This window comes from Oncorhynchus keta, unplaced genomic scaffold (genome assembly GCF_023373465.1).
Source record: "Oncorhynchus keta strain PuntledgeMale-10-30-2019 unplaced genomic scaffold, Oket_V2 Un_contig_25732_pilon_pilon, whole genome shotgun sequence".
Taxonomy (NCBI): Eukaryota; Metazoa; Chordata; class Actinopteri; order Salmoniformes; family Salmonidae; genus Oncorhynchus; species Oncorhynchus keta.
The window spans coordinates 31,115-56,341 of record NW_026284595.1 but is presented as its reverse complement, the minus strand read 5'-3'; the positions used below and the strand labels follow the sequence as shown (position 1 = coordinate 56,341).

At 47.2% G+C, this 25,227-nt stretch overlaps 1 pseudogene; it reads right to left on the bottom strand.

Annotated features, from left to right (window-relative positions):
* The window catches only part of LOC127922443 (F-box only protein 10-like), a 36,731-nt pseudogene extending 20,320 nt beyond the window's left edge, over window positions 1-16,411 (bottom strand).
* Window positions 16,412-25,227: the final 8,816 nt, after the last annotated feature.

Below are 25,227 nucleotides of genomic sequence, written 5' to 3'. Positions count from 1 at the left end.
AGACTACCCCTCCTACCTGACTATAACAGAATGTAGACTACCCTCCTACCTGACTATAACAGAATGTAGACTACCCCTCCTACCTGACTATAACAGAATGTAGACTACCCCCTCCTACCTGACCACAGGGTTCCTGTATAACAGAATGTAGACTACCCCTCCTACCTGACTATAACAGAATGTAGACGCCCCTCCTACCTGACCACAGGGTTCCTGACTATAACAGAATGTAGACTACCCCCCTCCTACCTGACTATAACAGAATGTAGACCCCCTCCTACCTGACTATAACAGAATGTAGACTACCCCCTCCTACCTGACTATAACAGAATGTAGACCCCTTCCTACCTGACTATAACAGAATGTAGACTACCCCTCCTACCTGACCACAGGGTATAACAGAATGTAGACCCCCCCCTACCTGACCACAGAGTACCTGTATAACAGAATGTAGACTACCCCCTCCTACCTGACCACAGGGTTCATGTTAACAGAATGTAGACTACCCCTCCTACCTGACTATAACAGAATGTAGACCCCTCCTCCTACCTGACTATAACAGAATGTAGACCCCCTCCTACCTGACCACAGGGTTCCTGTATAACAGAATGTAGACTACCCCTCCTACCTGACCACAGGGTTCCTATAACAGAATGTAGACTACCCCTCCTACCTGACTATAACAGAATGTAGACTACCCCCTCCTACCTGACTATAACAGAATGTAGACTCCCTCCCTACCTGACTATAACAGAATGTAGACTACCCCTCCTACCTGACTATAACAGAATGTAGACTACCCCTCCTACCTGACCACAGGGTTCCTGTATGAACAGAATGTAGACTACCCCTCCTACCTGACTATAACAGAATGTAGACTACCCTCCTACCTGACTATAACAGAATGTAGACTACCCCTCCCTACCTGACCACAGAATGTTCCTGTTAACAGAATGTGACCCCCCTCCTGACTATAACAGATAACAGAATGTAGACTACCCCCTCCTACCTGACCACAGGGTTCCTGTATAAAAGAATGTAGACTACCCCTCCTCCTACCTGACTATAACAGAATGTAGACTACCCCCTCCTACCTGACTATAACAGAATGTAGACTACCCCCTCCTACCTGACCACAGGGTTCCTGTATAACAGAATGTAGACTACCCCCTCCTACCTGACTATAGGGTTCAGAATGTAGACTACCCCTCCTACCTGACCACAGGATTCCTGTATAACAGAATGTAGACTACCCCCTCCTACCTGACCATATTCCTGTTTAACAGAATGTAGACCCCCTCCTCCTGACCACAGAGTTCTGTATAACAGAATGTAGACTACCCCCTCCTACCTGACTATAACAGAATGTAGACTTCCCTACCTGACTATAACAGAATGTAGACTACCCCCTCCTACCTGACTATAACATAATGTAGACTCCCTGACTATAACAGAATGTAGACTACCCCCTCCTACCTGACCACAGGGTTCCTGTATAACATAATGTAGACTACCCCCTCCTACCTGACCACAGGGTTCCTGTATAACAGAATGTAGACTACCCCTCCTACCTGACCACAGGGTTCCTGTATAACAGAATGTAGACTACCCCTCCTACCTGACTATAACAGAATGTAGACTGTAGACAGAATGTAGACCCCTCTCCTACCTGACTATAACAGAATGTAGACTACCCCTCCTACCTGACTATAACAGAATGTAGACTACCCCTCCTACCTGACTATAACAGAATGTAGACTACCCCCTCCTACCTGACCACAGAATGGACTTCCTACCTGACTATAACAGAATGTAGACTACCTCCTCCTACCTGACTATAACAGAATGTAGACTACCCCTCCTACCTGACTATAACAGAATGTAGACTCCCTCCTACCTGACCACAGGGTTCCTGTATAACAGAATGTAGACTACCCCTCTCTACCTGACTATAACAGAATGTAGACTACCCCTACCTAACTATAACAGAATGTAGACTACCCCCTCCTACCTGACTATAACAGAATGTAGACTACCCCTCCTACCTGACTATAACAGAATGTAGACTACCCCTCCTACCTGACCACAGGATTCCCGTATAACAGAATGTAGACCCCCTCCTCCTACCTGACCATAGGGTTCCTGTTTAACAGAATGTAGACCCCCTCCTCCTACCTGACCACAGAGTTCCTGTATAACAGAATGTAGACCCCCTCCTACCTGACTATAACAGAATGTAGACTCCCCCTCCTACCTGACTATAACAGAATGTAGACTACCCCCTCCTACCTGACTATAACAGGTAGACTCCCCTCCTCCTACCTGACTATAACAGAATGTAGACTACCCTCCTACCTGACCACAGGGTTCCTTGAACATTGTAGACTACCCTCCTACCTGACCACAGGGTTCCTGTATAACAGAATGTAGACTACCCTCCTACCTGACCACAGGGTCCTGTATAACAGAATGCTACCCCCCTCCTAGACTATAACAGAATGTAGACTACCCCTCCTACCTGACTATAACAGAATGTAGACTCCCTCCTACCTGACTATAACAGAATGTGACTACCCCTCCTACCTGACTATAACAGAATGAGACTACAGAGAGACAGAGACACAGAGAGACTACCGAGAGACCTGACTATACAGAATGAGACTACCCAGAGACACAGAATGAGAGACAGAGAGACTACAGAATGTAGACTAGAGACTATAACAGAATGACACAGAGACAGGGTTCCTGTATAACAGAATGAGACACAGACTATAACAGAGAGACTACCCTCCTACAGACATAACAGAATGAGACTACCCTCCTACCTGACTATAGTAACTACCCCTCCTACCTGAGACAGACACAGACCCTCCTAGACTATAGAATGAGACCCCCCCTAGACCACAGTGTTCCTGACTAATGTAGACTACCCTCCCTACCTGACTAGAACAGAATGTAGACTACCCCCTCCTACCTGACCACAGGGTTCCTGTTGAACAGAATGAGACTACCCATCCTAGACAGAGACAGAGATAACAGAATGTAGAGAGACAACAGAGAGAGAGAGAATGTAGACCCTCCCCTCCTAGAGAGAACAGGAATGTAGAGACACAGAGATAACAGAACAGACAGAGACACACAGAGAGAACATAGAGACAGAGAGACACAACAGAGTAGACAGAGACACAGAATGTAGACAGAGACAGACAGAGACACAGGGTTCCTGTATAACAGAATGTAGAGACACTCCTAGACATAACAGAATGTAGACTACCCCTCCTACCTGACATAACAGAATGAGACACAGAGAGAACAGAATGTAGAGACAGAGACACACAGAGACAGAATGTAGACTACAGAGAGACAGACAGAGACAGAATGTAGACAGACCTGACTATAACAGAATGTGACTACAGACCTGATATAACAGACAGACTATCCTACCTGACAGACAGAGATGAGACAGACCTGACAGAATGAGACAGACCTGAGAGACAGAATGTAGACAGACCTGACATAACAGAATGAGACAGACCAGGTTCAGAGAATGAGACTCCCCTCCTAGAGAACAGAATGTAGACCCCCTCCTACCTGACATAACAGAATGTAGACCCTCCTCCAGACGACACAGACGGAACAGAATGTAGACAGTTGTTATAGATCAGGTTGTTGGAACCCTCCCTGGAGATCACCATGTCTCCCACTGAGACAGACAGACAGACAGACAGACAGACAGACAGACAGACAGAGACAGACAGACAGACAGACAGACAGACAGATAGAGAGACAGACAGACAGATCACCATGTCCTGTAACTTCTACAGATGACAGACAGACAGACAGACAGACAGACAGACAGACAGACAGACAGACAGACAGATCACCATGTCCTGTAACTTCTACCAGATGACAGACAGACAGACAGACAGACAGACAGACAGACAGACAGACAGACAGACAGACAGACCATGTCAGCAAAATACACAAACCTACCAGATGACAGACAGACAGACAGACAGACAGACAGACAGACAGACAGACAGACAGGCAGACAGATCACCATGTCCTGTAACTTCTACCAGATGACAGACAGATAGACAGACAGACAGACAGACAGACAGACAGAACAGACAGATGTGATGACATCAGAGATGAACAGGACAGATATGATGACATCAGAGATGACAGAACAGGACAGACAGACAGACAGACAGACAGACAGACAGACAGAGATGAACAGACAGATCACCATGTCCTGGACAATATGATGACATCAGAGATGAACAGGACAGACATGATGACAGACAGACAGACAGACAGACAGACAGACAGACCATGTCCTGTGAACATCAAAGACCAGGACAGATGACATGATTAGAGGACAGACAGACATCAGACAACAGACAGACCAATACAGACAGACAGACAGATCACCATGTCCTGTAACCAGATGACTGACAGATGAACAGACAGACAGACATGATTTGACAGACCCATTTGACAAGTTGCTGTGACATCAGAGATGAAAGGACAGATATGATTTGACACCAGAGATTGAACAGGACAGATGTGATGACATCAGAGATGAACAGGACAGATATGATGACATCAGAGATGAACAGGACAGATGTGATGACATCAGAGATGAACAGGACAGATATGATGACATCAGAGATTAACAGGACAGATATGATGACATCAGAGATGAACAGGACAGATATGATGACATCAGAGATGAACAGGACAGATATGATGACATCAGAGATGAACAGGACAGATCATGACATCAGAGATGAACAGGACAGATATGATGACATCAGAGATGAACAGGACAGATATGATGACATCAGAGATGAACAGGACAGATGTGATGACATCAGAGATGAACAGGACAGATGTGATGACATCAGAGATGAACAGGACAGATATGATGACATCAGAGATGAACAGGACAGATATGATGACATCAGAGATGAACAGGACAGATATGATGACATCAGAGATGAACAGGACAGATATGATGACATCAGAGATGAACAGGACAGATGTGATGACATCAGAGATTAACAGGACAGATATGATGACATCAGAGATGAACAGGACAGATATGATGACATCAGAGATGAACAGGACAGATATGATGACATCAGAGATGAACAGGACAGATGTGATGACATCAGAGATGAACAGGACAGATATGATGACATCAGAGATGAACAGGACAGATATGATGACATCAGAGATGAACAGGACAGATATGATGACATCAGAGATGTGAAATAGAATGAATAGAACTACCAGGATAATGGGGTCCGCCCCCTTGCGGATGTCGAGCCCCGCCTCCCGTTGAGTGGATGTTGTTGTCAGCGATCAGACCCTGAGACGACAGACGAGGAACACGCCCCCGACGCACGACACTCACACACCTCATTATGGAGCATCACAATCTGGAAACACACGCACATCACGCACACACACACACGCACACACACACGCAAAACCACAAACAAACCAATACAACCAACCAACCCACACATTGCCAAGAGTGTGCAAAGCTGTCATCAAGGCAAAGGGTGGCTATTTGAAGAATCTCCAAATTTCAAGTATATTTTGATTTGTTTAACACTTTTTTTTTGGTTACTACATGATTCCATATGTGTTATTTCATAGTGTTGATGTCTTCACTATTATTCTACAATGTAGAAAACCCCTGGAATGACTATGGGGTCTAAACCTTTGGCCGGTAGTGTACATTACTCATCTAAAACACATTCAGTTAAGGAGGATATATACATCAACCGACCAACCCATCAACCAACCAACCCATCAACCAACCAACCCTTCAACCAACCAACCCATCAACCAACCAACCATCAACCAACCAACCCATCAACAACAAACCAACCCATCAACCAACCAACCCATCAACCAACCAACCCATCAACCAACCAACCCATCAACCAACCAACCAACCCATCAACCAACCAACCAATACAAACCAACCAACATCAACCAACCAACCCATCAACCAACCAACCCATCAACCAACCAACCAACCCATCAACCAACCAACCCATCAACCAACCAACCAACCCATCAACCAACCAACCATCAACCAACCAACCCATCAACCAACCAACCCATCAACCAACCCATCAACCAACCAACCAACATCAACCAACCAACCCATCAACCAACCAACCCATCAACCAACCAACCCATCAACCCACCAACCCATCAACCAACCCCATCAACCAACCAACCCATCAACCAACCAACCCATCAACCAACAACCAACCCATCAACCAACCAACCCATCAACCAACCAACCCATCAACCAACCAACCAACATCAACCCATCAACCAACCAACCCATCAACCAACCAACCCATCAACAACCAACCCATCAACCAACCAACCCATCAACCAACCAACCCATCAACCAACCAACCCATCAACCAACCCAACCAACCCATCAACCAACCCATCAACCAACCCATCAACCAACCAACCCATCAACCAACCAACCCATCAACCAACCAACCAACCCATCAACCAACCAACCCATCAACCAACCAACCCATCAACCAACCAACCCATCAACCAACCATCAACCAAACCATCAACCAACCAACCCATCAACCAACCAACCCCATCAACCAACAACCAAAACCAACCCATCAACCAACCAACCCATCAACCAACCAACCCATCAACCAACCAACCAACCCATCAACCAACCAACCCATCAACCAACCAACCAACCCATCAACCAACCAACCCATCAACCAACATCAACCAACCAACCCATCAACCAACCATCAACCAACCAATCACATCAACCAACCAACCCATCAACCAACCAAACCAACCCATCAACCCATCAACCAACCAACCCATCAACCAACATCAACCAACCAACCCATCAACCAACCAACCAAACCCCAACCCATCAACCAACCCATCAACCAACCAACCCATCAACCAACCAACCCATCAACCAACCAACCCATCAACCAACCAACCCATCAACCATCAACCAACCAACCCATCAACAAACCAACCCATCAACCAACCAACCCATCAACCAACCAACCCATCAACCAACCAACCCATCAACCAACCAACCCAAACCAAACCAACCATCAACCAACCAACCCATCAACCAACCAACCCATCAACCAACCAACCCATCAACCAACCAACCCATCAACCGACCAACCCATCAACCAACCAACCCATCAACCAACCCATCAACAAACCAACCAACCAACCAACCCATCAACCAACAAACCCATCAACCAACCCATCAACCAACCAACCCATCAACCAACCAACCCATCAACAAACCAACCAACCCATCAACCAACCAACCCATCAACCAACCCATCAACCAACCAACCCATCAACCAACCAACCAACCAACCCATCAACCAACCAACCCATCAACCAACCAACCCATCAACCAACCAACCCATCAACCAACCAACCCCCATCAACCAACCAACCCATCAACCAACCCATCCACCAACCATCAACCAACCCATCACCAACCCATCAACCAACCAACCAACCCATCAACCAACCAACCCATCAACCAACCAACCCATCAACCAACCCATCAACCAACCAACCCATCAACCAACCAACCCATCAACCAACCCATCAACCAACCAACCCATCAACCAACCAACCCATCAACCAACCAACCCATCAACCAACCAACCCATCAACCAACCAACCCATCAACCAACCAACCCATCAACCAAACCATCAACCAACCAACCCATCAACCCACCAACCCATCAACCAACCAACCCCCATCAACCAACCAACCCATCAACCAACCCATCAACCAACCAACCCATCAACCAACCCATCAACCAACCAACCCATCAACCAACCAACCCATCAACCAACCAACCAACCCATCAACCAACCAACCCATCAACCAACCCATCAACCAACCAACCCATCAACCCACCAACCCATCAACCAACCCATCAACCCAACCAACCCAATCAACCAACCAACCCATCAACCAACCCATCACCAACCAACCCATCAACCAACCAACCCATCAACCAACCCAAACCCAAACCAACCCATCAACCAACCAACCCATCAACAAACCAACCCATCAACCAACCAACCCATCAACAAACCAACCCATCAACCAACCAACCCATCAACCAACCAACCCATCAACCAACCAACCCATCAACCAACCAACCCATCAACAAACCAACCCATCAACCAACCAACCCATCAACCAACCAACCCATCAACCAACCCATCAACCAACCAACCCATCAACCAACCAACCCATCAAACCAACCAACCCATCAACCAACCAACCCATCAACCAACCCATCAACCAACCAACCCATCAACCAACCAACCCATCAACCAACCCATCAACCAACCAACCCATCAACCAACCCATCAACCAACCAACCCATCAACCAACCCATCAACCAACCAACCCATCAACCAACCAACCCATCAACCAACCAACCCATCAACCAACCAACCCATCAACCCCCATCAACCAACCAACCCATCAACCAACCAACCCATCAACCAACCATCAACAAACCAACCCATCAACCAACCAACCCATCAACCAACCAACCCATCAACCAACCAACCCATCAACCAACCAACCCATCAACAAACCAACCCAACCCATCAACCAACCAACCCATCAACCAACAACCAACCAACCCATCAACCAACCAACCCATCAACCAACAAACCCATCAACCAACCAACCCATCAACCAACCAACCCAACAAACATCAACCAACCCATCAACAAACCAACCCATCAACCACCAACCCATCAACCAACCAACCAACCAACCAACCATCAACAAACCAACCCATCAACCAACCAACCCATCAACCAACCCATCAACCAACCAACCCATCAACCAACCCATCAACCAACCACATCAACCAACCCATCAACCAACCAACCCATCAACCAACCCACCCATCAACCAACCAACCCATCAACCAACCCATCAACCAACCAACCCATCAACCAACCAACCCATCAACCAACCAACCCATCAACCAACCAACCCATCAACCCACCAACCCATCAACCAAAACCATCAACAAACCAACCCATCAACCAACCAACCCATCAACCAACCAACCCATCAACCAACCAACCCATCAACCAACCCATCAACCCATCAACAACCAACCAACCCATCAACCAACCAAACCCATCAACCAACCAACCCATCAACCAACCAACCATCAACCAACCAACCCATCAACAACCAACCCATCAACCAACCAACCCATCAACCAACCAACCCATCAACCAACCAACCCATCAACCAACCAACCCATCAACCAACCCATCAACAAACCAACCCATCAACCAACCAACCCATCAACCAACCCATCAACCAACCAACCCATCAACCAACCAACCCATCAACCAACCAACCCATCAACCAACCCATCAACCAACCAACCCATCAACCAACCAACCCATCAACCAACCAACAACCCATCAACCAACCAACCCATCAACCAACCCCCATCAATCAACACCAACCAACCCATCAACCAACCAACCCATCAACCAACCAACCCATCAACCAACCAATCCAACCCATCAACCCACCAACCCATCAACAAACCAACCCATCAACCAACCAACCCATCAACAAACCAACCCATCAACCAACCAACCCATCAACCAACCAACCCATCAACCCAACCAACCCATCAACCAACCAACCCATCAACAAACCCATCAACCAACCCATCAACCAACCAACCCATCAACCAACCAACCCATCAACCAACCAACCCATCAACCCAGCAACCCATCAACCAACCCATCAACCAACCCATCAACCAACCAACCCATCAACAAACCCAACCAACCCATCAACAAACCCATCAACCAACCAACCCATCAACCAACCAACCCATCAACCAACCAACCCCATCAACCAACCCATCAACAAACCCATCAACCAACCAACCCATCAATCAATCAACCAACCCATCAACAACAAACCCATCAACCAACCAACCCATCAACCAACCAACCCATCAACCAACAACCCATCAACCAACCAACCCATCAACAACCAACCAACCCATCAACCAACCAACCCCATCAACAAACCAACCCATCAACAAACCAACCCATCAACCAACCAACCCATCAACAAACAACCCATCAACAAACAACCCATCAACAAACCAACCCATCAACCAACCAACCCATCAATCAACCAACCCATCAACAAACCAACCCATCAACCAACCAACCCATCAACCAACCAACCCATCAACAAACCAACCCATCAATCAACCAACCCATCAACAAACCATCAACCAACCCATCAACCAACCAACCCATCAACAACCCATCAACCAACCCATCAACAAACCAACCCATCAACAAACCAACCCATCAACCCCATCAACCAACCCATCAACAAACCAACCCATCAACAAAACCAACCAACAACCCATCAACCAACCAAATCCCATCAACCAACCAACCCATCAACAAACCCATCAACCAACCCACAACAAACCAACAACCAATCAACCAACCAACCCATCAACAAACCCAACCAAACCAACCCATCAACCCATCAATCAACCAACCATCAATACAAACCCATCAACCCATTAATCAAATCAATCCAATCCATCAACCCATCAACCAATCAACCAACCCATCAATTCAATGAATCAACCCATCAACAATCAACCAACCCATCAATCAACCCATCAACCAATCAACCAACCCATCAATCAACCCTTCAATCAATCAACCAACCCATCATATCAGATCGGCAGCCCTATCTGGTTACCGTGGCGTTCTGGATGCAGCGCACGGCATAAGTCAGCCCCGAACACGTTTCCTTCCAACCTGGCGTTTCCGTGGTTACACACGTGCACACCCGCCCTTGCCGTCCCCGAAACAGGCAGCGCCTCAGCACGCACCCCTGCACCGTCTCGATCAACGCCTGGGCCCCGGGGTCGCGTCGGAGCTCCTCGGTCAGGGTTCTCACTTCAGGGTCAGCGAGGGGAAGTCGGGGAGACGTCCTGGTTGGGTCTGAGGAGATGAGAGAGCCGTGGTGACTGTGGGCCAGTCTGTGGTTTACACTGTTATGCCTTGTCCTGAACCTTCCTCTCCTTTTCCCTCCTCCTCTTCCTCTTCCTCGTCACTAGGAGCGCTGTCGCTCCAGCCGTCCTCAATCACAGTATCCTGACACACTCCTTCCTCCCCTCCTCCTCCTCCTCCTCCTCTCCTCCCTGCTCTCCGTTTCTCCTTTGCTCCAGTCCTCCAGGGTGATGGTAGCCCCAGGGGGCTGTGTGGCTCCTGAATGCCCGTCCAAGGTGTGTCCCCAGCTGGGCTACCGCTCCCAGGCGAGGTCCAGGATGCGGTGATTCGGCCCAGAGAGTGCCAAGTGTTTACAGGCAGTTCCGCTCCATCACTGGAGCGCCATCAGCCGTCACGGACGCCTAATCACTTCCTGAGAAATCACAGCTATCCAACAGGCTGAGGGCCACGCCCAGGAAGTGGGTGGAGCTTCCCTGTGAGAAATGAACAGAAGCGGGCGTGGCAGGTTCCTGGCCCTCGGATCTGCAGCTGAGCTCCTCGAAATTACAGTTGTCCAACTGGACATGACCTGACGACGTCTGGTGGAGGGAGAGGGGAGAGGGCAGGAGGATGATGAGGGCAGGAGGTGGAGGGCCGGAGGGAGTAGAGGGTAGGAGGTGGAGGGGAGTAGAGGGTGGGAGGAGGAGGAGGGAGGTAGAGGGCAGGAGGGAGAGAGGGAGGAGGTAGAGGGTAGGAGGATGTAGAGGGTAGGAGGGAGAGGGCAGGGGAGGATGTAGAGGGCAGGAGGGTGGAGGGAGGTAGAGGAGTAGGAGGAGGAGGGAGGAGGTAGAGGAGGTAGGAGGGGAGAGGGAGGATGTAAGGGCAGGAGGATGTAGAGGGCAGGAGGAGGAGGGAGGAGGTAGAGGTAGGAGGGAGAAGGAGGAGATAGAGGGGGCAGGAGGATGTAGGGCAGGAGGTGGAGGCAGGATGTAGAGGGCAGGAGGAGGAGGGAGGAGGTAGAGGAGTAGGAGGGAGAGGGAGGAGATAGAGGGCAGGAGGATGTAGAGGGCAGGAGGTGGAGGGCAGGAGGGAGTAGAGGGTAGGAGGGAGAGGGTAGGAGGATGTAGAGGGCAGGAGGTGGAGGGCAGGAGGATGTAGAGGGTAGGAGTAGGAGGGCAGGAAGTGGAGGGCAGGAGGGAGTAGAGGGTAAGAGGAGGAGGGAGGATGTAGAGGGTAGGAGGTGGAGGGGAGGAGGGAGTAGAGGGTAGGAGAGAAAGGGAGGAGGTAGAGGGCAGGAGGGTGAAGGAGGAGGTAGAGGGCAGGAGGATGAAGGAGGAGGTAGAGGGAGGAGGTAGAGGGCAGGAGGAGGAAGGAGGAGGTAGAGGGCAGGAGGATGAAGGAGGAGGTAGAGGGAGGAGGTAGAGGGCAGGAGGAGGAAGGAGGAGGGAGAGGGCAGGAGGTAGGGGGTAGGGAGGAGGTAGAGGGCAGGAGGGGGAGGAGGGAGTAGAGGGTAGGAGGGAGAGGGTAGGAGGATGTAGAGGGCAGGAGGTGGAGGGCAGGAGGATGTAGAGGGTAGGGGTAGGAGGGCAGGAGGTGGAGGGCAGGAGGGAGTAGAGGGTAAGAGGAGGAGGGAGGATGTAGAGGGTAGGAGGTGGAGGGAGGAGGGAGTAGAGGGTAGGAGAGAAAGGGAGGAGGTAGAGGGCAGGAGGGTGAAGGAGGAGGTAGAGGGCAGGAGGATGAAGGAGGAGGTAGAGGGCAGGAGGATGAAGGAGGAGGTAGAGGGAGGAGGTAGAGGGCAGGAGGAGGAAGGAGGAGGTAGAGGGCAGGAGGATGAAGGAGGAGGTAGAGGGAGGAGGTAGAGGGCAGGAGGAGGAAGGAGGAGGGAGAGGGCAGGAGGTAGGGGGTAGGGAGGAGGTAGAGGGCAGGAGGGGGGGAGGAGGTAGAGGGCAGGAGGAGGTAGAGGGCAGGGAGGTGGTAGAGGGCAGGAGGAGGAGGGAGGAGGTAGAGGGTAGGAGTGGGAGGGAGGAGGTAGAGGGCAGGAGGAGGTAGAGGGCAGGAGGAGGAGGGAGGAGGTAGAAGGCAGGAGGAGGGAGAGGGACTGTCACATTCTGTTCTGTTGTAAAAGGGTTTTCTAAATGTGATCTGATTGGATGTACCTTGTATAGGGAGAGGGAGGGTAGGGAGGGGGGAGATCTCAATGTGATCTGATTGGATGTGCCTTGTATAGGGAGAGGGAGGAGGTAGAGGGCAGGAGGAGGAGGGAGGAGGTAGAAGGCAGGAGGAGGGAGAGGGACTGTCACATATTCTGTTGTAAAAAGGGTTTTCTAAATGTGATCTGATTGGATGTACCTTGTATAGGGAGAGGGAGGGTAGGGAGGAGGGAGATCTAAATGTGATCTGATTGGACGTACCTTGTATTGGGAGAGGGAGGGTAGGGAGGAGGGAGATCTAAATGTGATCTGATTGGATGTACCTTGTATAGGGGGAGGGAGGGTAGGGAGGAGGGAGATCGAAATGTGATCTGATTGGATGTACCTTGTATAGGGAGAGGGAGGGTAGGGAGGAGGGAGATCGAAATGTGATCTGATTGGATGTACCTTGTATAGGGAGAGGGAGGGTAGGGAGGAGGGAGATCTAAATGTGATCTGATTGGATGTACCTTGTATACAATGTGATCTGATTGGATGTACCTTGTATACAACGGAGGAGAACCATGCAGGCATGAAGACCAGGTTGGACAGCCTGGCTGTGGGACACTGCTGCTCCAGACTGACCAGGAGAGCCACGTCCCCCAGCCTCCCTAACCCCACCACCTCCACAGGCACCTGGCAGGGTCAAAGGTCAATATTTTCATCTATCAAATTGCAGATCTTATTACAATACATGATACTAAAAGATATTAACAGACACTAATATATTAACAGATATTAACAGATAGTAACAGATACTAACAGATATTAACAGATAGTAACAGATATTAACATATATTAACAGATATTAACAGATACTAACAGATATTAACAGATAGTAACAGATATTAACATATATTAACAGATATTAACAGATACTAACAGGCATTAAGGTACTAATATATTAACAGATACTAACAGACATTAACAGATATTAACAGATACTAACAGATATTAACAGATAGTAACAGATATTAACATATATTAACAGATATTAACAGATACTAACAGATACTAACAGATATTAACAGATACTAACAGATATTAACAGATACTAACAGGCATTAAGGTACTAATATATTAACAGATACTAACAGATATTAACAGATACTAACAGGCATTAAGGTACTAATATATTAACAGATACTAACAGATACTAACAGACATTAAGGTACTAATATATTAACAGATACTAACAGATATTAACAGATATTAAGATACTAATATATTAACAGATACTAACAGACATTAACAGATACTAACAGGCATTAAGATACTAATATATTAACAGATATTAACAGATATTAACAGATACCAACAGATATTAACAGATATTAACAGATACTAACAGGTACTAACAGGCATTAACAGATACTAACATATACTAATGGGCATTAACAGATATTAACAGATACTAACAGATATTAACAGATACTAACAGATACTAACAGATACTAACAGATACTAACAGATATTAACAGATACTAACAGATATTAACAGATATTAACAGATATTAACAGACATTAAGATACTAATATATTAACAGATACTAACAGATATTAATGTACTAATATATTAACAGATACTAACAGACACTAACAGATACTAACAGGCATTAAGGTACTAATATATTAACAGATATTAACAGATACTAACAGATATTAACAGATACTAACAGATATTGATAGATACTAACAGATACTAACAGGCATTAACAGATACTAACAGGTACTAACAGATACTAACAGGCATTAACAGATACTAACAGATACTAACAGGCATTAAGGTACTAATATATTAACAGATATTAACAGATACTAACAGATATTAACAGATACTAACAGATATTGATAGATACTAACAGGCATTAACAGATACTAACAGGTACTAACAGATACTAACAGGCATTAACAGATACTAACAGGCATTAAGGTACTAATATATTAACAGATATTAACAGATACTAACAGATATTAACAGATACTAACAGATATTGATAGATACTAACAGATACTAACAGGCATTAACAGATACTAACAGGTACTAACAGATACTAACAGGCATTAACAGATACTAACAGATACTAACATGCATTAAGGTACTAATATATTAACAGATATTAACAGATACTAACAGATACTAACAGATATTAACAGATATTGACAGATATTAACAGATATTAACAGATACTAACAGGTATTAACAGATACTAACAGGTATTAACAGATACTAACAGGTACTAACAGGCATTAACAGATAATAACAGGTACTAACAGGCATTAACAGATACTAACAGATACTAACAGGTATTAACAGATACTAACAGATACTAACAAAGATACTAACAGATATTAACAGATACTAACAGACATTAACAGATACTAACAGATACTAACAGATACTAACAGATACTAACAGATATTAACAGATACTAACAGATACTAACAGGTATTAACAGGCATTAACAGATACTAACAGATACTAACAGGTACTAACAGATACTAACAGGCATAACAGATCACTAACAGGTTTAACTAGACATTATGTCATCAGATACTAACTGAGGTACCTCATCAAGACAACAGCAGCCAATCAGTTATCACCTTCAGCACCAACTGCCTGCTCCTCATACCCCGGGTGCAGTACCACCCGATCGTCAAATGCGACCCAGCGACCCCCAACGCCCCCTCAGCGTCTCCAGCTCCAGCCCGACCCCACCTGCCACACCCTCACTCTCCTTCCTCCGGCGGAACAGGTGAAGGCAGGCGGAGGAGCTGGAGCTCAGGGTGGCGTGGCGGGACCAGGTGCGACTGGCGATGGCGTGCTGCCTCAGGGCTCTCCCAGGATGAGGGCTCCAGGTAGGAATTAAGGCTGGGGGCAGACAGAGAGACACGGGGTTAGAGAATGTCAACGAGGACCTTTTCGTAGTTTCAGAGAACGTCCATCTCCACTTCAGTACCTGGGCCAGTTGGGGTGTCGAGGACACTCGGGCAGGCCCAGGCAGAGCTGTCTCCAGCGGGTGTTATCCAGGGAGAGGATCAGCTCTCTCCAGGCCCTGCACCAGGCTGCAACGGCCCAGCTCTGGGAGGAGGTAGGCCAGGACCACGCCACCTCCACTGGGAGGTTGACACCCTCTACCTCCGCTGCTGCTACTGCTTCCCCCTGCTGCCCAGTGACATGGCTCTGATAGGGAGGCACCTGGGGACAGGAGACACACAGACAGACTGGGTTAGTTTAGACTAGACACACACAGACAGACTGGGTTAGTTTAGACTAGACACACAGACTGGGTTAGTTTAGACTCGGCCTATAGACACACACACAGACAGACTGGAGTTAGTTAGACTAGACACACAGACAGACAGACAGACAGACAGACTGGGTTAGTTAGACTAGACAGACAGACAGACAGACAGACAGACAGACAGACAGACAGACAGACAGACGAACAGACAGACAGACAGACAGACAGACAGACAGACAGGGTCATTGTGATGGTGACTTCCACTGCCTATATCATGTATGATGACTGTCTTGTATTATACATAGTTTAAACTCTACAGACATGAGCTGTCAGCTCATTCTCCTGGGCCAATGACTGGCCCAGGAGAGGTCAAATCCACCTGGCACAGCCAGAGAGAGAGAGGACTGGCCACCCCTCACGCCTGGTTCCTCTCTAGGTTTCTAATCTCCACCGGCACAGCCAGAGAGGACTGGCCACCCCTCATAGCCTGGTTCCTCTCTAGGTTTCTAATCTCCACCCGGCACAGCCAGAAGAGGACTGGCCACCCCTCATAGCCTGGTTCCTCTCTCGGTTTCTAATCTCCACCCGGCACAGCCAGAAGAGGACTGGCCACCCCTCATAGCCTGGTTCCTCTCTAGGTTTCTAATCTCCACCAGGCACAGCCAGAAGAGGACTGGCCACCCCTCATAGCCTGGTTCCTCTCTCGGTTTCTAATCTCCACCCGGCACAGCCAGAAGAGGACTGGCCACCCCCCATAGCCTGGTTCCTCTCTAGGTTTCTAATCTCCACCCGGCACAGCCAGAAGAGGACTGGCCACCCCTCATAGCCTGGTTCCTCTCTAGGTTTCTAATCTCCACCATGCACAGCCAGAAGAGGACTGGCCACCCCTCATAGCCTGGTTCCTCTCTAGGTTTCTTCCTAGGTTCTGGCCTTTCTATGGAGTTTTTCCGAGCCACTGTGCTTCTACACCTGCATTGCTTGCTGTTTGGGGGTTTTAGGCTGGGTTTCTGTACAGCACTTTGAGATATCAGCTGATGTAAGAAGGGCTTTATAAATACATTTGATTTGATTTTGATTTGATTGGGCCAGATTACATTGTGGAACAGGCCAGGTAACATCTAACTAAAGGCTAGAGTGAGGAAGATGTTACAGTGTCTTGTCTGTGACTGAGTCATCATCATCATCAAGGGAATTTGTACCAACTAGCAACACACATCGACGGGGTGGCAACTGGCAACAACATTGGATCGTCGAGGGCGCAACTTTGTTTCAACATCGGCAACGTTCTAAGAACGTTAGAACGTTAAAACGTAAAAAATGAATGCCATTTTTGTCGGAAAATAATAGCAACAATTTATCTACACATCTGCTTTTAGTGGACGTACCTGGTGAGATAAAGTTAGCTAGCGACCCGAATACTCACTAACGTTATTACGTCGGATTTACTACATTGTAGACTAGGCTATATTTGACATCTTACCCGTGTTAAAGTCCCTTGGATGAAGAATAACACATCCCAGCGTGGTGTTTAACTTGGTATAAGGTTGTAATAGCCATGCTTCTTGCGATATATCGGAACAACGCCTGGTTCGGGATCAAGAATAGAAACACTGACAGGAATCAGACATTTTCCCTCACTTTACGGCAAGGCAAGCCATGGAAACCAACCAGGGACGCCCTTACACTGGGCGGGAGGGAGCGAGGGTGGGCGAGATAAGAGAGAGAGATGAGAGAGAGAGAGAGAGGATAGAGAAGAGAAGAGAGAGAGAGAGAGAGAGAAGAGAAGAGAAGAGAGAGAGGAGAGAGAGAGAGATGAGAGAAAGGCCGCCGTAGGCAGACATGGCTCTCAAGAGAAGACAGGCTATGTGCTCACTGCCCACAAAATGAGGTGGAAACTGAGCTGCACTTCCTAACCTCCTGCCCAATGTATGACCATATTAGAGAGACATATTTCCCCCAGATCACACAGATCCACAAAGAATTCGAAAACATATCCAATTTTGAAAAACTCCCATACCTACTGAGTGAAATTCCACAGTGTGCCATCACAGCAGCAGATTTGTGACCTGTTGCCACAAAGGAAAAGGGCAACCAGTGAAGAACAAACACCATTGTAAATACAACTGTATTTATGCTTATTTATTTTATCTTGTGTCCTTTAATTATTTATCACATTGTGTATATATGTGTATATATATATATATAATATGACATTTGTAAATGTCTTTACTGTTTTTAAACTATTTGTATGTGTAATGTTTACTGTTAATTTTTGTTGTTTTCACTTTATATATTCACTTTGTATGTTGTCTACCTCACTTGCTTTAAATGTTAGCACATGTTTCCCATGACAATACAGCCTTGAATTGAATTGAAATTGAGAGAGAGGGATAGAGAGGAGATACAAGAGGAGAGAGAAGAGGAGAGAGAGAGGAGGGACAAGAGGGAGAGAACTGAGAGGGAAGGGGAGGGGGATGAGAGAGAGAGGAGGCCAGTTTTTGCTCAAGTGATACACACGCAAAACACACACAAATACTCTCACACACTAGTGATGCGCATGTTGACTCATAACCCTCAGTCCAAACCGCGGAGAAGGCGGGTCATTAAATATTGTTTGGTTGAAGGGCGGGTGTGAGGCGAGCGGTCGGACGGGAGGCGAGCGGTCGGGCGGTAAATGAAGATCAAAGAATACCTTAAAAATCCATAACTGTCTCATTCTTGTGCAATGTATATCGATCTATAGGCTACATTGATGTTTTTCATTTCATTATGTTAGGCTATTTGGCATTAGTGCGTAAGCCTTAACTTAAAAGTGCCTAACTGTATGCGCGTCAAGCTAAGCCAAATGATTTTTTGGGACAGGTCAGAAAAGTATAAATCGATCCACGGAGGCGATCAATGGACGATGCGAATTACATGGGAGCCAGGGGGGGAGGCTCCGCTCCGCTCCCCGTTAGCCCCCTTAAATAATGCTAATTTAACCAGTCTCTTATTTGTTTAAAATGGAGTGGTAAATATGTTTTACAGTGATAAAATATTACAAGAAAAACTTCCAAATGAAACGAACACCCCTCCACATCTGTGTTATGGTTTAAACCATTTATTATGACGTGACAGCACTGTCACTCAATAGTGCAACATTTCGGTCTCAGCTGAGCGCCTTCAAAACGCATAGATGTTCCTTTCCACCACTTCCGCATTTTCGCCAGTTGTTTGTCATGCGCCCTTGATTAAAACAAAAAAGAAGCCTTTATTCCAATTCATTCTATTTATTAATTGTTTGATTTTGTCAGTCAGCTGTTTAGAGGCTCATTGGTTTGTTTTCAGGGGCATTGTGGATATTGGTGTTCACCGTACCATTCATAGCCTGAAGTACCAGAGCATTTATTTAACTTTATTATCTTCTATCGATATTAGATTTTTATTTCCTGGATCAACTGATGATGGTCGACAATATCACTAGACAACTAGTCTACAGCTAGACACCAATATCACTGACACCAATATCACTAGACACCAAAATCACTAAACACCAATATCACTAGACAACTGGTCACAGCTGGACACCAATATCACTTGACACCAATATCACCAATATCACTAGACACCAATATCACTAGACAACTAGACACCAACATCACTAGACACCAATAATAATAATAATATGCCATTTAGACACCAATATCACTTAGACAAGTCTGCATACATTCTACGTATGGGTGGACACCAAATCTGAACCCAGACACCAACATCACTGCTCACCAATATCACTAGACAACTAGACACCAATATCACTAGACAGCTAGACACCAATATCACTAGACACCAATATCACTAGACAACTAGACACCAATATCACTAGACAACTAGACACCAATATCACTAGACAGCTAGACACCAACACTGAGCAACTAGACACCAATATCACTAGACAGCCACCAATATCACTGACAACTAGCCCACATCACTAGACACCAATATCACTAGACAACTAGCCTACAACTAGACACCAATATCACTAGACAACTGACACCAATATCACTAGACAACTAGCCTGACCAGACAACAATATCACTAGACAAATAGCCTACAGCTAGACCCCAATATCACTAGACAACTAGCCTACAGCTAGATACCAATATCACTAGACAACAGCTAGACACCAATATCACTTTCGACAACTAGCCTACAGCTAGACACCAATATCACTAGACAACTAGACTACAGCTTGACACCAATATCACTAGACACCAATATCACTAGACACCAAAATCAAAAATAGACACCAATATTACTGGAACACCAATATCACTAGACAACTAGCCTACAGCTAGACACCAATATCACTAGACACCAATAATCACTAGACAACTAGTCTACAGCTAGACACCAACATCACTAGACAACTGGCCCACAGCTGGACACGCCATATCACTAGACACCAATATCACTAGACAACTAGTCTACAGCTAGACACCAATATCACTAGACAACTAGCCTACAACATCAGACCCAATGGGCACTAGACACCAAAATCACTAGGACCCACTGGGCCAGACTAGACTCAATCATAGGACCCACTGGGCAGATAGACTCAATCATAGGACCCACTGGGCCCAGACTACAGACCCACTGGGCCAGACTAGACTCAATCATAGAACCCACTGGGCCAGACTACAGACCCACTGGGCCAGACTAGACTCAATCATAGGACCCACTGGGCCAGACCCATTCAGACTCAGTCATAGGACCTACTGAAAGATAGAGTCTTCAATAAAGACTTAAAGGTCGAGACCGAGTCTGTGTCTCACATGGGTAGGCAGACCGTTCCATAAGAATGGGAGCTCATAGTGACTCAGCCCTGCCTCAAGCTGTTTGCTTAGTGAAAAAAGGGACGATGTAAGGGAGGCCTCGTCTAGGACCGTGAAAGCGTACAGTGTAGGTATGTACGGCAGGACCAAATCAGAGAGCCCATGTAATGCTTTGTAGGTTAGAAATAAAACCTTCAATCAACTCTTGCCTTAACAGGAAGCCAGTGTAGAGATGCTAGCTTCTGGAAAGTAACGTGATCGAATTTTGGTAGTTCTAGTCAAGATTCCATTAGCAGCTGTTTGCTTTGTAATTCTAGTTTATTTAGTGCGTCTTGTCCGGGTAGCGTAGTCTAATCTAGAAGTGACAAAAGCATGGATACATTTTTCTGTGTCATTTTTTCAGACAGAACTTTTCCAGAATTTTGCAATGTTACAAAGATGGACAAAGCTGCCCTTGACATATTCTCAGTGTATGTTCGTCAAAAGAGATAGCAGGGAGATCATGATCCAGAGTAACGGAGGACAAACCATCCACACCAGACAAACTGATATCTTTCCGACAGATAAGACCAAACCAGGCTAGAAGTCCTGTGTAGACCAATTTGGGTTTCCAATCTTTCCAAAAGAATGTGGTGATCGATGGTAATGTTAAAAGCAGCATGGTCTAGGAGCACGAGGACAGATGCAGAGCCTGTCTGACGCCAAAACGATAATTTACCACCTTAACTAATATGGTGAGACATTCTGTTCTATTCCTTCTATGTTCTGGAGGGAATGTAAAAGATATATTTTGAAGATTGATGAAAATGTTTAAATGCTTTTCAGTCTATCTTGAATCATTTGTGTTATTTGTTTTTCACAGATAAGTTGTCCTGACCCGTACCCAGCTCACTGTACCCAGCTCACTGTACCCAGCTCACTGTCCCAGCTCACTGTACCCAGCTCACTGTAACCAGCTCACTGTACCCAGCTCACTGTACCCAGCTCACTGTAACCAGCTCACTGTACCCAGCTCACTGTACCCAGCTCACTGTACCCAGCTCACTGTAACCAGCTCACTGTAACCAGCTCACTGTACCCAGCTCACTGTACCCAGCTCACTGTACCCAGCTCACTGTAACCAGCTCACTGTACCCAGCTCACTGATACCCAGCTCACTGTACCCCAACTCACTGTACCCAGCTCACTGTACCCAGCTCACTGTACCCAACTCACTGCCCAGCTCACTGTACCCAGCTCACTGTAACCAACTCACTGGTACCCAGCTCACTGTACCCAGCTCACTGCTCCCAGCCCCATCGCTGCTAGCTCACTGGACCCAGCTCACTGTAACCAGCTCACTGTACCCAGCTCACTGTACCCAACTCACTGTACCCAGCTCACTGTACCCAGCTCACTGACCCAACTCACTGAGGCAGCTCACTGTACCCAGCTCACTGTACCCAGCTCACTGTACCCAGCTCACTGTAACCCAGCTCACTGTACCCAGCTCACTGTACCCAACTCACTGTACCCAGCTCACTGTACCCAGCTCACTGTACCCAGCTCACTGTAACCAGCTCACTGTACCCAACTCACTGTAACCAGGACTCACTGCTCACCCAGCTCACTGGACCCAACTCACTGTACCCAACTCACTGTAACCAGCTCACTGTACCCAACTCACTGTACCAGCTCACTGTACCCAGCTCACTGTACCAGCTCACTGTACCCAGCTCACTGTAACCAGCCTACTGTAACCAACTCACTGTACCCAGCTCACTGTACCCAGCTCACTGTACCCAGCTCACTGTAACCAGCTCACTGTACCCAACTCACTGTAACCAGCTCACTGTACCCAATCACTGTACCCAGCTCACTGTAACCAGCTCACTGTACCAGCTCACTGTACCCAGCTCACTGCACCCAGCTCACTGTACCCAGCTCACTGCCACCCAGCTCACTGTACCCAGCTCACTGCCCCAGCTCACTGTAACGAAGCCACCAGCTCACTGTATCCCAGCTCACTGTACCCAACCTCACTGTACCCAGCTCACTGGAACCAACTCACTGTACCCAGCCTACTGCAACCAACTCACTGTAACCAATTCATCCCCAGACCTAGATGCAGCTCACTGGACCCCGCTCACTGTATGGGTCCAGCTCACTGACCCAACTCCAGACCTGGATTCAACTCACTGTATCCCAGCTCACTGTACCCAGCTCACTGTACCAACTTCACTGTACCCAACTCACTGTACCCAGCTCACTGTACCAACCATTCACCCAACTCACTGTACTCCAGCTCACTGTACCCAGCTTCACAGACCCAACTCACTGTACCCAGCTCATCCCAGACCTAGATACCCAGCTCACTGAAAATTAATTCATCCCAGACCTAGATCAAGCTCACTGGAATCCAGCTCATCCCAGACCTCACTGTGCAGCTCACTGTACCCAATTCATCACCTAGATACCCAGCTCACTGTCCCCAGCTCACTGATACCCAACTCACTGTACCCAATTCACTGTACCCAGCTCACTGATACCAGCTCACTGTACCCAGCTCACTCCCAGCCACTGTACCCAGCTCACTGAACCCAGCTCCCAGACCTAGATACAACTCACTGTATCCCAGCCCACCTAGATACCAGCTCACTGAACCCCATTCACTCACAGACCTAGCACAACTCACTGTACCCAGCTCATCCCAGCCTAGATACAACTCACCGTACCCAGCTCATCCCAGACCCACTGATACAAGCTCACTGAACCAGCTCACTGTACCCAACTCACTGATACAGCTCACTGTAACCAGCTCACTGTACCAGCTCACTGTAACCAGCTCACTGTACCAACTCACTGTACCCAGCTCACTGTACCAGCTCACTGTAACCAGCTCACTGTACCCCGCTCACTGTACCCAGCTCACTGTACCCAGCTCACTGTACCCAGCTCACTGTCTGTCAACTGATTTCCCAGCTCACTGTAACGCAGCTCACTGTACCAGCTTTCCCAGATTGACCTTCTCACTGTAACCATACAGTACTATATATATATATGTAACCAGTGCTACTGTACCCAGCTGGTCTGTACCCAGCTTAACTGGTCTGTCAACAGTGGGGTTAACTTTAGTCTAACATAGTGATTCCTTTTGCTGTTGGGAACGCTTCCTCAGATTTGAGGTTCTCTCTGGTCTAGGAACAGTGGGGTTATATAGGAACAGTGGGTAACTGGTCTAGGAACAGTGGGGTCTAGGAACAGTGGGTTACTGGTCTTGGAACAGTGGGGTTAACTGGTCTAGGAACAGTGGGGTTAACTGGTCTAGGAACAGTGGGGTTAACTGGTCTAGGAACAGTGGGCACTGGTCTAGGAACAGTGGGGTTAACTGGTCTAGGAACAGTGGGGTTAACTGTCTAGGAACAGTGGGTTAACTGGTCTAAGAACCGAGTGGGGTTAACTGTCTTGGAACAGTGGGTTAGCACTGTCTAGGAACAGTGGGTTAACTGTCTAGGAACAGTGGGGTTAACTGGTCTAGGAACAGTGGGGTTAACTGGTCTAGGGAACAGTGGGCACTGTCTCAGGAACAGTGGGGTTAATCTGGTCTGGGAACAGTGGGTTAGCTGGTCTAGGAACAGTGGGGGTTATTGGTCTCAGGGAACCAACTGAGTCTCAACTGGTGGGTTGGCTAGGAACAGTGGGGTTAACTGGTCTAGGAACAGTGGGGTTAACTGGTGTTAACTAGTCAGAACAGTGGGGCACCTGGTCTAGAGAAAGAAGAAAGTGCAGGTTGTTCAGGAACAGTTAAGCTCAGTCTAGGAACTGGGTTGGCTAGAACAGTGGGGTTAACTGGTCTAGGAACAGTTGGGTTAACTGGTCTGGAACAGTGGGTTGACTGGTCGAACGGTG